Raw genomic sequence first — 9,628 nt, 5'->3', positions numbered from 1 at the left:
CTTCATTGAGTACATTGCTGGCTATCAGTTTTCCATATATTCCCTTTTTCATATTGAGGTAGTTACCTCTGATTCCTATCTTTCGGAGTGTTTTTATCAGAAAAGGATGGTGAATTTCATCAAATGTTTTTCAGCATCAATCAAGATGATCATGTAATTTTTCCTTTTTGATTTGTTAATGTGCTATATTACATTAATTGATTTTCTTGTTTTGAACCATCCTTGCATTACTGGTATAAACCCCACTTGGTCATGGTGTATAATTCTTTTAATGTGCTGTTGGATTCAATTTGCTAATATTTTACAAGAATTTTTGCTTGTAAAAAATGTTCATTAGGGAGATTGGCCTATAGTTTTCCTTTCTTATAGCATCTTTACCCAGTTTTGGTATTAAAATGATATTAGGTTCATAAAACGAGTTATGTAGAGTTCCTTTTTCCTCAATTTTTTGGAAAAGTTTGAGCAGGATTGGTGTCAGTGCTTTCTGGAATGCTTGATAAAATTCCCCTGTGAAGCCATCTGGCCCTGGGCTTTTCTTTGTAGGAAGATTTTTGATGACCAATTGAATCTCTTTACTTGTGATTGGTTTGTTGAGATCTTCTATTTCTTCCTGAGTCAGTGTAGCTTGTTTCTGTGTCCAGGAATTTGTCCATTTCATCTAAGTTGTCTAGTTTGTGGTGTATAATTGTTCATAGTATCCTCTCATGATTTCTTTTATTTCTTCAGGGTCTGTGGTAACGCACCCCTTCTCATTTCTGATCTTGTTTATTTGCAACTCTTTTTTTTTTCTTTGTCAGTCTTGCTAGTGGCCCATCAATTTTATTGATTTTCTCAAAGAACCAACTTTTGGTTTTATTGATTTCTTCTATTGTTCTTTGTTCTTCCATTCATTTATCTCTGTTTTAATCTTTGTTATTTCTCTTCTCCTATTTGCTTAAGGATTAGTTTGTTATTCTTTCTCAAGTTCCTCCAGGTTTGCTGTTAAGTCCTAGATTTTTGCTCTTTCTTGTTTTTTAATATAGGCATTTAAGGCAATAAATTTTCCTCTCAGCACAACCTTTGCCACATCCCATGAGTTCCAATAAGTTGTATTCTCATTTTCATTTATCTCCCGGTAGCTACTGATTTCACTAGCAATTTCTTCTTTGACCCACTGGTTGTTTAAGAGTGTGTTATTTAATCTCTATATATTTGTGAATGTTCTCATTCTTTGGTGGTTATTGAGATCCAGTTTTATCCCATTGTGGTCAGAGAAAGTGCTTTGAATAATTTCAATATTTAAAATTTATAAAGACCTGTTTTGTGTCCCAGCATATGATCTATCCTGGAGAATGTTCCATAAGCACCAGAGAAGAATATGTAACCTTGTGCTTTGGGGTGCAATGATTATATATGTCTGTTAGATCTAATTCATTTATCAAGTTATTTAACTTCTTTATTTCCTTGTTGATCTTCTGTCTGGTTGTCTATCTATAAAGGAGAGTGGTATGTTGAAGTCTCCTACTATTGTTGAAACATTTATCACTCCCTTCAGTTTTGGCAATGTCTCATGTATCTTGGAGCTCCTTGATTGGGAGCATAAACATTTATGATTGTTTTATCTTCTTTAATTAGTATACAATGTCCTTCTTTGTCTCTTGTGATGTCTTGACATTTAAAGCCTGCTTTGTCCAATATTAGTATAGCAACTCCTGCTTTCTTTTGGTTACAACTTGCATGGAAAATCTTTTTCCATCCTTTCATTTTCAGTCTGTTTGTATCCTTGTGTTTAAGATGAGTCTCTTATAAGCAGTGAAGAGCTGGATTATGTTTCTTAATCCATTCAGCCAATCTGTATCTTTTAATTGGTAAGTTTAGTCTGTTATTATTCTAAATTATTACTGAAAAGGCATTTGTTGATTCCATCATCTTATCTTTTTAATTTTATTTGTAAGATCTATATATTCTTTTACCTCTTTCTCTTCATATTCTTTAAATTACCCTTAGTGTTGCTTTTCAATTCTGTGCCCTCTTCCAGACCTCCCTCTCCTTTTTTTCTTTTTTCAGCTGGGAGAACTCTTTTTAGTATTTCTTGTAAGGTTGGTCTCTTGTTGACAAATTCTTTCAGAACTTCTTTGTCTGTGAAAACTTTAATCTCTCCCTCAATTTTGAAGGACAATTTGCCTGGGTACAGAATTCTTAACTGGAAGTCTTTCTCTTTCAGGATTTTGAATATATCATACCACTACCTTCTCACCGCCAGGGTGCTAGTTGAGTAGTCTGAAACCCAGTCTTATCTGATTTTCCTTGAATATAGTAGGTTGTTTTTCTCTTGCCACTTTCAGGATTTTCTGCTTCTCTTCAACATTTGATGAACTGATTAGTATGTGCCTTGGGGAAGGCCTATTTGGATTTATTCTGTTTGGAGTTCGTTGGGCTTCTTTGACTTGTATATTTATGTACTTAATGATGATTGGGAAATTTTTCCCCATTATATCTTCAACTACTCTTCCTATCCCTTTACTCCTCTCTTCTCCTTCTGGGAAACCAAAGATTTTTATATTTGTTTTGTCCATCAATTCCCTGAGCTCCCATTCAATTTTTTCCATCTTTTTTTTGCCATTTGCTGTTTTGAGTCTTCGAAGTCAATTATCCTGTCATCTGTAACACTTATTCTTTCTTCTGTCTGTTCAAATCTGGTGTTGTGTGCCTCTAGTATATTTTTTATTTGGTCAACAGAGTCTTTAATCTCTGTGATTTTTGCTATTTTTCTATTTATTCTTTCAAATTCCTCTTTGTGCTCTTCTACTGTCTTCTTGACCTTTTTTATGTCATTTGCTATCCCACTTATTTTATTAAGTAGAGTTGCATAAACATCTTTGATTAGTTGTTCCAATGTCTATGTCTCCTCTGGTATTTTAATTTGGTCATTAGGCAGGGCTATATGTGTCTGCATTGTGATATTCTTAGTCATCTTCTCTCTTCGTGGCATGTAAATATCTTGATTGATTTACTATGGGTGTTTATTTCTTTCAGTAGCCTAAGGCCTTTGTTTGCAGGATGGTTGTTCAGCAGGTACCAGGGCATGGGGTGGAACACTCAGTATGGTGATTTTTTTCAGGGCAGTATGGGTGCAGGTTGGGGACATTATGCTGATACTTGTGAATGTGGGTACCCAGCAACCAAGGAAGATATAGTTGTGTGGGTGCACAAGTCTGGGTGTGTACCTTGGTGTGCACTGGTCTAAGGCATGGGGCCCTTTGTGCGCATGTATAGAGATGTGGCAGCAGGTCATCATTACGCCTTCATAGATTGGGGCAGATGTGACCTGGCTGAACAGGTCGGCACTTTCTCAGAGCTGGGAAATGAGGCTGAGAGCTGTATGCATGTGCAGTTCTAGGACTGCTGTAAAGTGTGACTCCCAGAGCTGAATGATATGATTGGGGGCCCGTGCCTGTGCATGGGCCTCGGAATGATGTAAACTGATGTGCTGAGCTCAGGGAGGGTGGGGTGGGGCTGTGCAACACTATGGATGGGGTTGGGGGTAGCCTAGGCATGGAGGTTAGTGCCCGTAGCCTTTATACACTGGCAACAGCCTGCAGGGAAGAGGGAGAGGGAGGTAGTGCTCAGGAGGGGTGCAGGAGAGGTGGGGTGGGGGTTGGGGGCAGATACGTGCACTGGGGACTGGTGGGTGGGGGTGCCTGGAGCATAGCGAATGGGAGCTGGTGATAGGGTTCTGGTGTGTTAGGTGTGGGGTGATTCACCGGTCATGGGGCCACACTGGTGAGGGTAGCACACCCAAAGAATGTGGCCTGGTTTACTTCCTAGCCCCATGCTCCTGTCTGTGCACTCCCATGGGCTCTGTGGCTTGGCACCTCTGTGCCAGGCTCCAGCTTTCTGCCTCTCAGTTCCTCAGTCTCTGCAAACAGGCTGCAGCATGTGGTGCAGAAGGCTCTCCCTGGTCAGCCACACTCTCGAATTGCTGCCTCAATTGCTCTCCTATCCCTTCTCTAACTTTTCCGTGGAGTAGTGCTAATCTTGATCTATTCTAGTCAGCTATCTTCCCAGAAATGAAACTTCATTTAATTTTAACAATAACTCTATGAGTTAGGTACTGCCATTAGCCTCATTGCATAAATGAGGGAATTGAAATTCATGGAGGTAAATAACATGCCCCAGGCCATAAAACTAGTGGTGAGTCCAGGCTGAAAACTGAGGCAATAGGGCTTAAGAGACTGTGTTCCTAATCATGATGCTGGGTTATATAATTTGACCTAATTAAAGAATCATAAATTCCTTGTCTACTGGAGTGTTTTTAAATGGATTTTACTATCTTGAAAATAATTCTTATTTGGTCCAAATTCTTTAACATAGTTTTCTGAGATTTCTAGTTTAAAAAAGACAATCCATGAATTAAAAACTCTTCTATCTAATCTTTATCATCTACTGGGAATGTTTCTGTATTTGTGTTCTAAAGAATATTAATGTTCCTGATCTGTTATTTTGTATCACTGTCTATCTTGGGACCTTTCCTTAGGAGAGTTTCTAAGTCAGAGAGGGTTACAATTACAGGTGATATTTATTTGCTACAGTAAATTATATTTATTGCTTATTTTGGCTGAAATTGCTTATTTGGTTGATTTTTTTCTAAATCACCTATAATGATGTAATGGTATCTGACATTTTCTACAATTCCTCCATTCAGTCTGCTGGGACTCCTCGGTAAGATGACTGTCATCTTTGGTGTGGATTCCTCAATGTTGTGCATAATTCTTGGAGAAATTCCTTCTCTCAGGGTCAGCCCAGTCACTGACTGATGGAAAAACCAAGCTAAATTTTCTTCCTGTAGTTGTGCTTTTATGAATTATTTAACTGGGCTTTGCCCCTCCCTTTATCTAATTGCACTCACGGAGAAGAACTATGGAGTGTTGACATTAAGAATCCTCTTAAAGACAAAGCAATCGGTTATTCTTACCATCAAAGAAGGCGCTCACATTGGTGTAGTGAGGAGCTCTGCATAGGAATAGCTCATTGGCAGAATTGTGCTTTCAAGGGTGGATATCTTCAAACCATCCCTGACACTAGAGCAGAAAGGCAACCAAGCACAATGCTGGTGAGTGGGGGAAAATGTCGAACTGCAAGGCAGAGGACTTTATGTGAAATGGTAAGTGGCTGTCTATGATGCCGATCAAGTTTTGCTTTTTTCAGGAAAGCCCAGAACTTTCCCTGACTTGGAATTAACTAATGGTTTGAATGAACATCTTTTTATTTTTTTTATCTACTTGCCTTTGCATGTGCTTTTTCCTCTGACAAGAAGGTCTTTTCTTGTTCATCTAGAAGATTTCAAAATGGCTGTCTACAGTGTGCCAGTTTGCAACTATTATGTACTTCAGAAAAGCCATGTTTTAATCCTGATTCAATCTTCTGAAGCCAGACCTATTGTTTAGGGTGGGAAACTGTGGATTGTTTCCATGGAGATGTGACACACCCAACTGTGACCCTATTGAATGGAGGTGTGACCCTATCCATTCAAGGTGGGTCTTGATTAGTTACTAGAGTCCTTTAAAAGGGGAAGCATTTTGGAGAAGCCTCATATGCAGGTGCTTGGAGAACAGTTGCTTCAGAGAGACATGGCTGTTTGGAGATGCTTACAGTGCCAACAGAGAGAGCAGATGCCTAGACATGGGCAGAGCCCAGCAGATGTCACCATGTGCCTTCCCATGAGACGCTAAGCAAGCCAGAACCCGGGGTTGTGTCCTGGAGGACCTAAGTGAAGGCCTCAGATGCTTAGAGAAGAAACCACCAGCATTATAAGTGGAAGCAATGCAACTGGGAATAAGGACCATCAGATGCCAGCGCATGCCTTCCCATGTGACAGACATCAGCCTTTCTTGAGTCCAGGTATCTTTTCATGGATGCATTAGTTTGGATATTGTTATGGCCTTAGAACTATAAACTGGTAACATATTAAATTCCCTTTATAAAAGCCATTCCATTTCTAGTATATTGCATTCTGGCAGCTTTAGCAAACCAATACACAGACTTAAACAATATGATACTAGCAAGCACTTACTATGTGCCTCACAGTGTAGTTAGTGGATGTAGAAAAATGGGAGCATTTGCTTCAGATAGTCAGTAAGGGGTGGCAATGTCTATAGGCAATTAAAAAAACAAAAAGTAGGTGTCCTTTTTACAATCACCATATGGTTGCAATTCTGAACAATCCTTTTACTGAGCTCCCTATCATCTTTGATACCCACTATATATACCAGGCACCTTCCTAAGAATTTTCCTATATTAGTTCCCATTATTTATTGCCATTTTATAGATGAGGGAAATGAAGCACAGAGGCTCATGTGATAGGCCTATGGTCATGTAGTTCGGTCCTACTGCCTGGCAGATGAGCAATGTGGCCAAGTATGGCAGCAGTCCACACATGTAGCCACTGAACATGTGCCTCTCAGAATATCTAGTACATATATAATACATGCTTCTGTGAAGGCACCCATGATCCACTCAGGATAGAATGGCGCTCGACATGGGTTCCCCAACATGCTGTTCATATTTCTATTATAGCGCTCCCTGGCTGCAGGCCAGTAGACTAAGTGCTCCCTGAATCCAACACAATGCCTGACCCGTAAAGGATGCCGACTGAATTAGTAAATGGATTAATGCAGTCTTTGGTATCAGAGTTAGATGGATTGTGTGTATTATGGCAAATTCATGGACTGAATTTGATTTGGAAGTCAAGAATAGCCTTTCACTTCTAAGTTTGTTACTAATTGTTTCAGAGACCTAGAATCAGGCATTTAATGTATCTGGATCTTTGTTTTCTAGTCTGCAAAATAAGAAGACGGAATTAGATCAGTGATTTTCAATAATAGTAACCTTTCCTCAAGATAACTCCAGCAGATTTTGTTTTCTTTTGCTAACAGCCTTTTTGTAGAAAAGAAATATTTTTATTTAAATATAAGATAACTGCAGAAAGCACACCAATTATACCTGTACAGCTTAATTAATTATCACCAAGTGAACACACCCACAGAGCATGATTCAGATCAAGAAGTAGAGCATTAGCAGCACCCTCAGTGCTGTCCTTTTAGCAAATGTGAAGCTCTCCCGACTTCTGACGCTGTGGTCTACTTTTGCCCAAACATTCTATAAATGGAGAATTCTAGTATGTGTTATGTTTGCATTTTTTTTCCTTTACTCAATGTGTTTTTAAGATTCATCCATGTTCTTGTGTATAACTCTAGTTCATTCATTTTCATTGCTGTTAGCATTCCACTTTATAAATATACTGTTTATGTATATTTGGAATAAACACAAAGATAACCATACCTAGTGAATCATAATAAAATGGTCTCAAATCAAAAGTCAAAGGCATCTATTAAATTTTTTACTTATTTATTTATACTCAGAATATTAGCTCCCTTCTTTTCCGTGAAATATTCTTTCTCCCCTACTCCAGCTGACATTTTCCAGCATGTCTGGGGTTCTTTTCGTACAGTCACCATTGATTGGCCAGGGCTGGGTACCTGAACAATCCAGACTAATCATACTTCCCTCTGTTCATGGCCTAGAACTGGTAAACCAGGAATTTTCAAAATCAAAGCTCAATTCCAAGATTTTTGGCCCTGGGATGGGATCAGAGGGAGTGTTATCCTAAGACTTTGGAACTTTCCATGGCCATGTTCTCCATTCTGTGGAAGAAGTCACTGCAATCAGAGAGTAAAACTTATCTGTGGCTAGAAACTGCATAGACAGATGGACAGAAAGCTTTGGTGGTATCCTGACTTCATTCATCCCTGAGGTACAGCCACAGTTTCCCCTTCCTGTTATTAGTTATTTGATAATTCCTTCTTAGCCCAAGTTCGTTCAGGTTGGTATTCTGTTACAATCCAAAGAGAACTTACTAGTATAGACATGTCACACAGATCCAAAATATAAAAAATTAATGTGATATTGATCTACCTCATTGTCTAGTCTCATACCAGCTCCTTTGAAAAGGCCATTAAATTGGTTGCTATCTAAGATCCAGATGTAATTTTTGAGGAATGTTGAAATGGCATAAAACAAGAAAAAGTACTAGACTATGGAATGATATTTTGTGAGTTTTGCAATATTCTGACTCCTGCCTAGCACCAGCTTCCTCATCTACTATTCTCACCTTATTTTAATTTTATTTTTATTTTTGCATAGGCAGGCACCGGGAATCGAACCCAGGTCTCCGACATGGCAGGCAAGAACTCTGCCTGCTGAGCCACCATGGCCCACCCTAGTCTCACTTTTATTCTAAATAATCCTCTCCTGAACTCTGCACTCCTGAACCTGGGCCAAAAAGCACTGCTAGTGAACAATATAAACCCTTTGGAGCTGGCTTCAGATATGTGTGCCTGATACACAGAAGTAACTCAACAAACATTCGTTGTGTGATTACAATTCAAATTACAATTTCTTTTCTCCTTTGTGGATAATTGCCTGCACATTTCCACCAACAGCAATTCCAAAGCCTCTTAATTCTTTTGAAACCCACATTATTACTTAATCAATGGTAAGTGACCTCCTCCCTCTATTATTATTATTATTATTAATTTTTTTTTTTTTTTGGCATGGGCAGGCTCTGGGAATCAACCCGAGTCTCCTGTATGGCAGGCAAGAATTCTGTCACTGATCCACCGTTGCCCACCCTCTCTCTATTTTTAATGAACAACTTCAGCAGTTCTCTTCTTTCTCCCAACATCTTTCAACCTTGATCCTACCTTGTACTTCCATCCAGCTCAAGGGAATCTGTATTCTTATTTTTCTCTAAAGCTAGATCCCATCTAAGAGATATTGTTGCTATATTTTTTCCTTCTTTCTGGTAACTTCAAACTCTCCTTCTGCATAGGCTTCCAACCTGTGTGTTTCTCTTTAACCTTGAAAGAAAACCTTAACATAATCTTTGTGCCCATTTTAGCTATCATCTTATTTCCCTCTTTTCATCCCTTTCTGGTACATTTCTTGCATAAGAAGTTCAAGGATATATTGATTACCTGTCATCTTTTTGAAACACCCTAAATCAATTTCCGTGGTACATCATTCTACTTTTTTTGCTAAATCTGTCTTGACTCCTGGCTTTTTTTTTTTTCTCTTCTACTTCCTGTCCCCTAACTTTGGACTCAGATAATTTCTGAAGATTCAGCCTGGATTCTAAGCTCTTTCTCTTGCTACACATGTTCTATCTGCTTCTTGGATAATTTCTGTATAAAATGATGCCCACATTATGCTTTCAACCTTGTTCTCTCACTGGGGTTCCAGCTGCATTGACTTTAAATCCTACCTAACATTCCCACTTAGCTGTTCTACTTTCTCCCCTCGAATGAACACTTACCAAACTGGCCTCGTCCTTTTCCTCCCATTCCCATTGGGCATAGCCTGCCAAATTTCTTTCTTTCTTCTCTGACACTGGCATTTCTCCAATTAGGCAGGCTTGATAGCTCCATCATTGTTGACATTCCATATCTTTATTACATGTAGCCAATGACTCACCGTGACTTGCATCCATGCCTTTTTCATTTCCTTACTCCCGTGCTAACCCATGATTTATATTAGCTGAGGCTATTACAAAGCTCAGAGAAAAACATATGGCCTCTTCCCTTTCCTGTGT

At 39.0% G+C, this 9,628-nt stretch overlaps 1 long non-coding RNA gene across 2 annotated transcripts in view; it reads left to right on the top strand.

The window, feature by feature from the left end:
* The first annotated feature begins 5,507 nt into the window (after window positions 1-5,507).
* The window catches only part of LOC143658990 (uncharacterized), a 56,914-nt gene continuing 52,793 nt past the window's right edge, over window positions 5,508-9,628 (top strand). For both annotated transcript variants that reach the window (XR_013163398.1, XR_013163399.1), the window contains exon 1: window positions 5,508-5,880. This is a non-coding gene — a long non-coding RNA (uncharacterized LOC143658990). The remainder of the gene's footprint in view (window positions 5,881-9,628) is intronic.

This window comes from Tamandua tetradactyla, chromosome 16 (assembly GCF_023851605.1).
Source record: "Tamandua tetradactyla isolate mTamTet1 chromosome 16, mTamTet1.pri, whole genome shotgun sequence".
Taxonomy (NCBI): Eukaryota; Metazoa; Chordata; class Mammalia; order Pilosa; family Myrmecophagidae; genus Tamandua; species Tamandua tetradactyla.
This window is presented reverse-complemented; position numbering and strand designations above follow the sequence as displayed.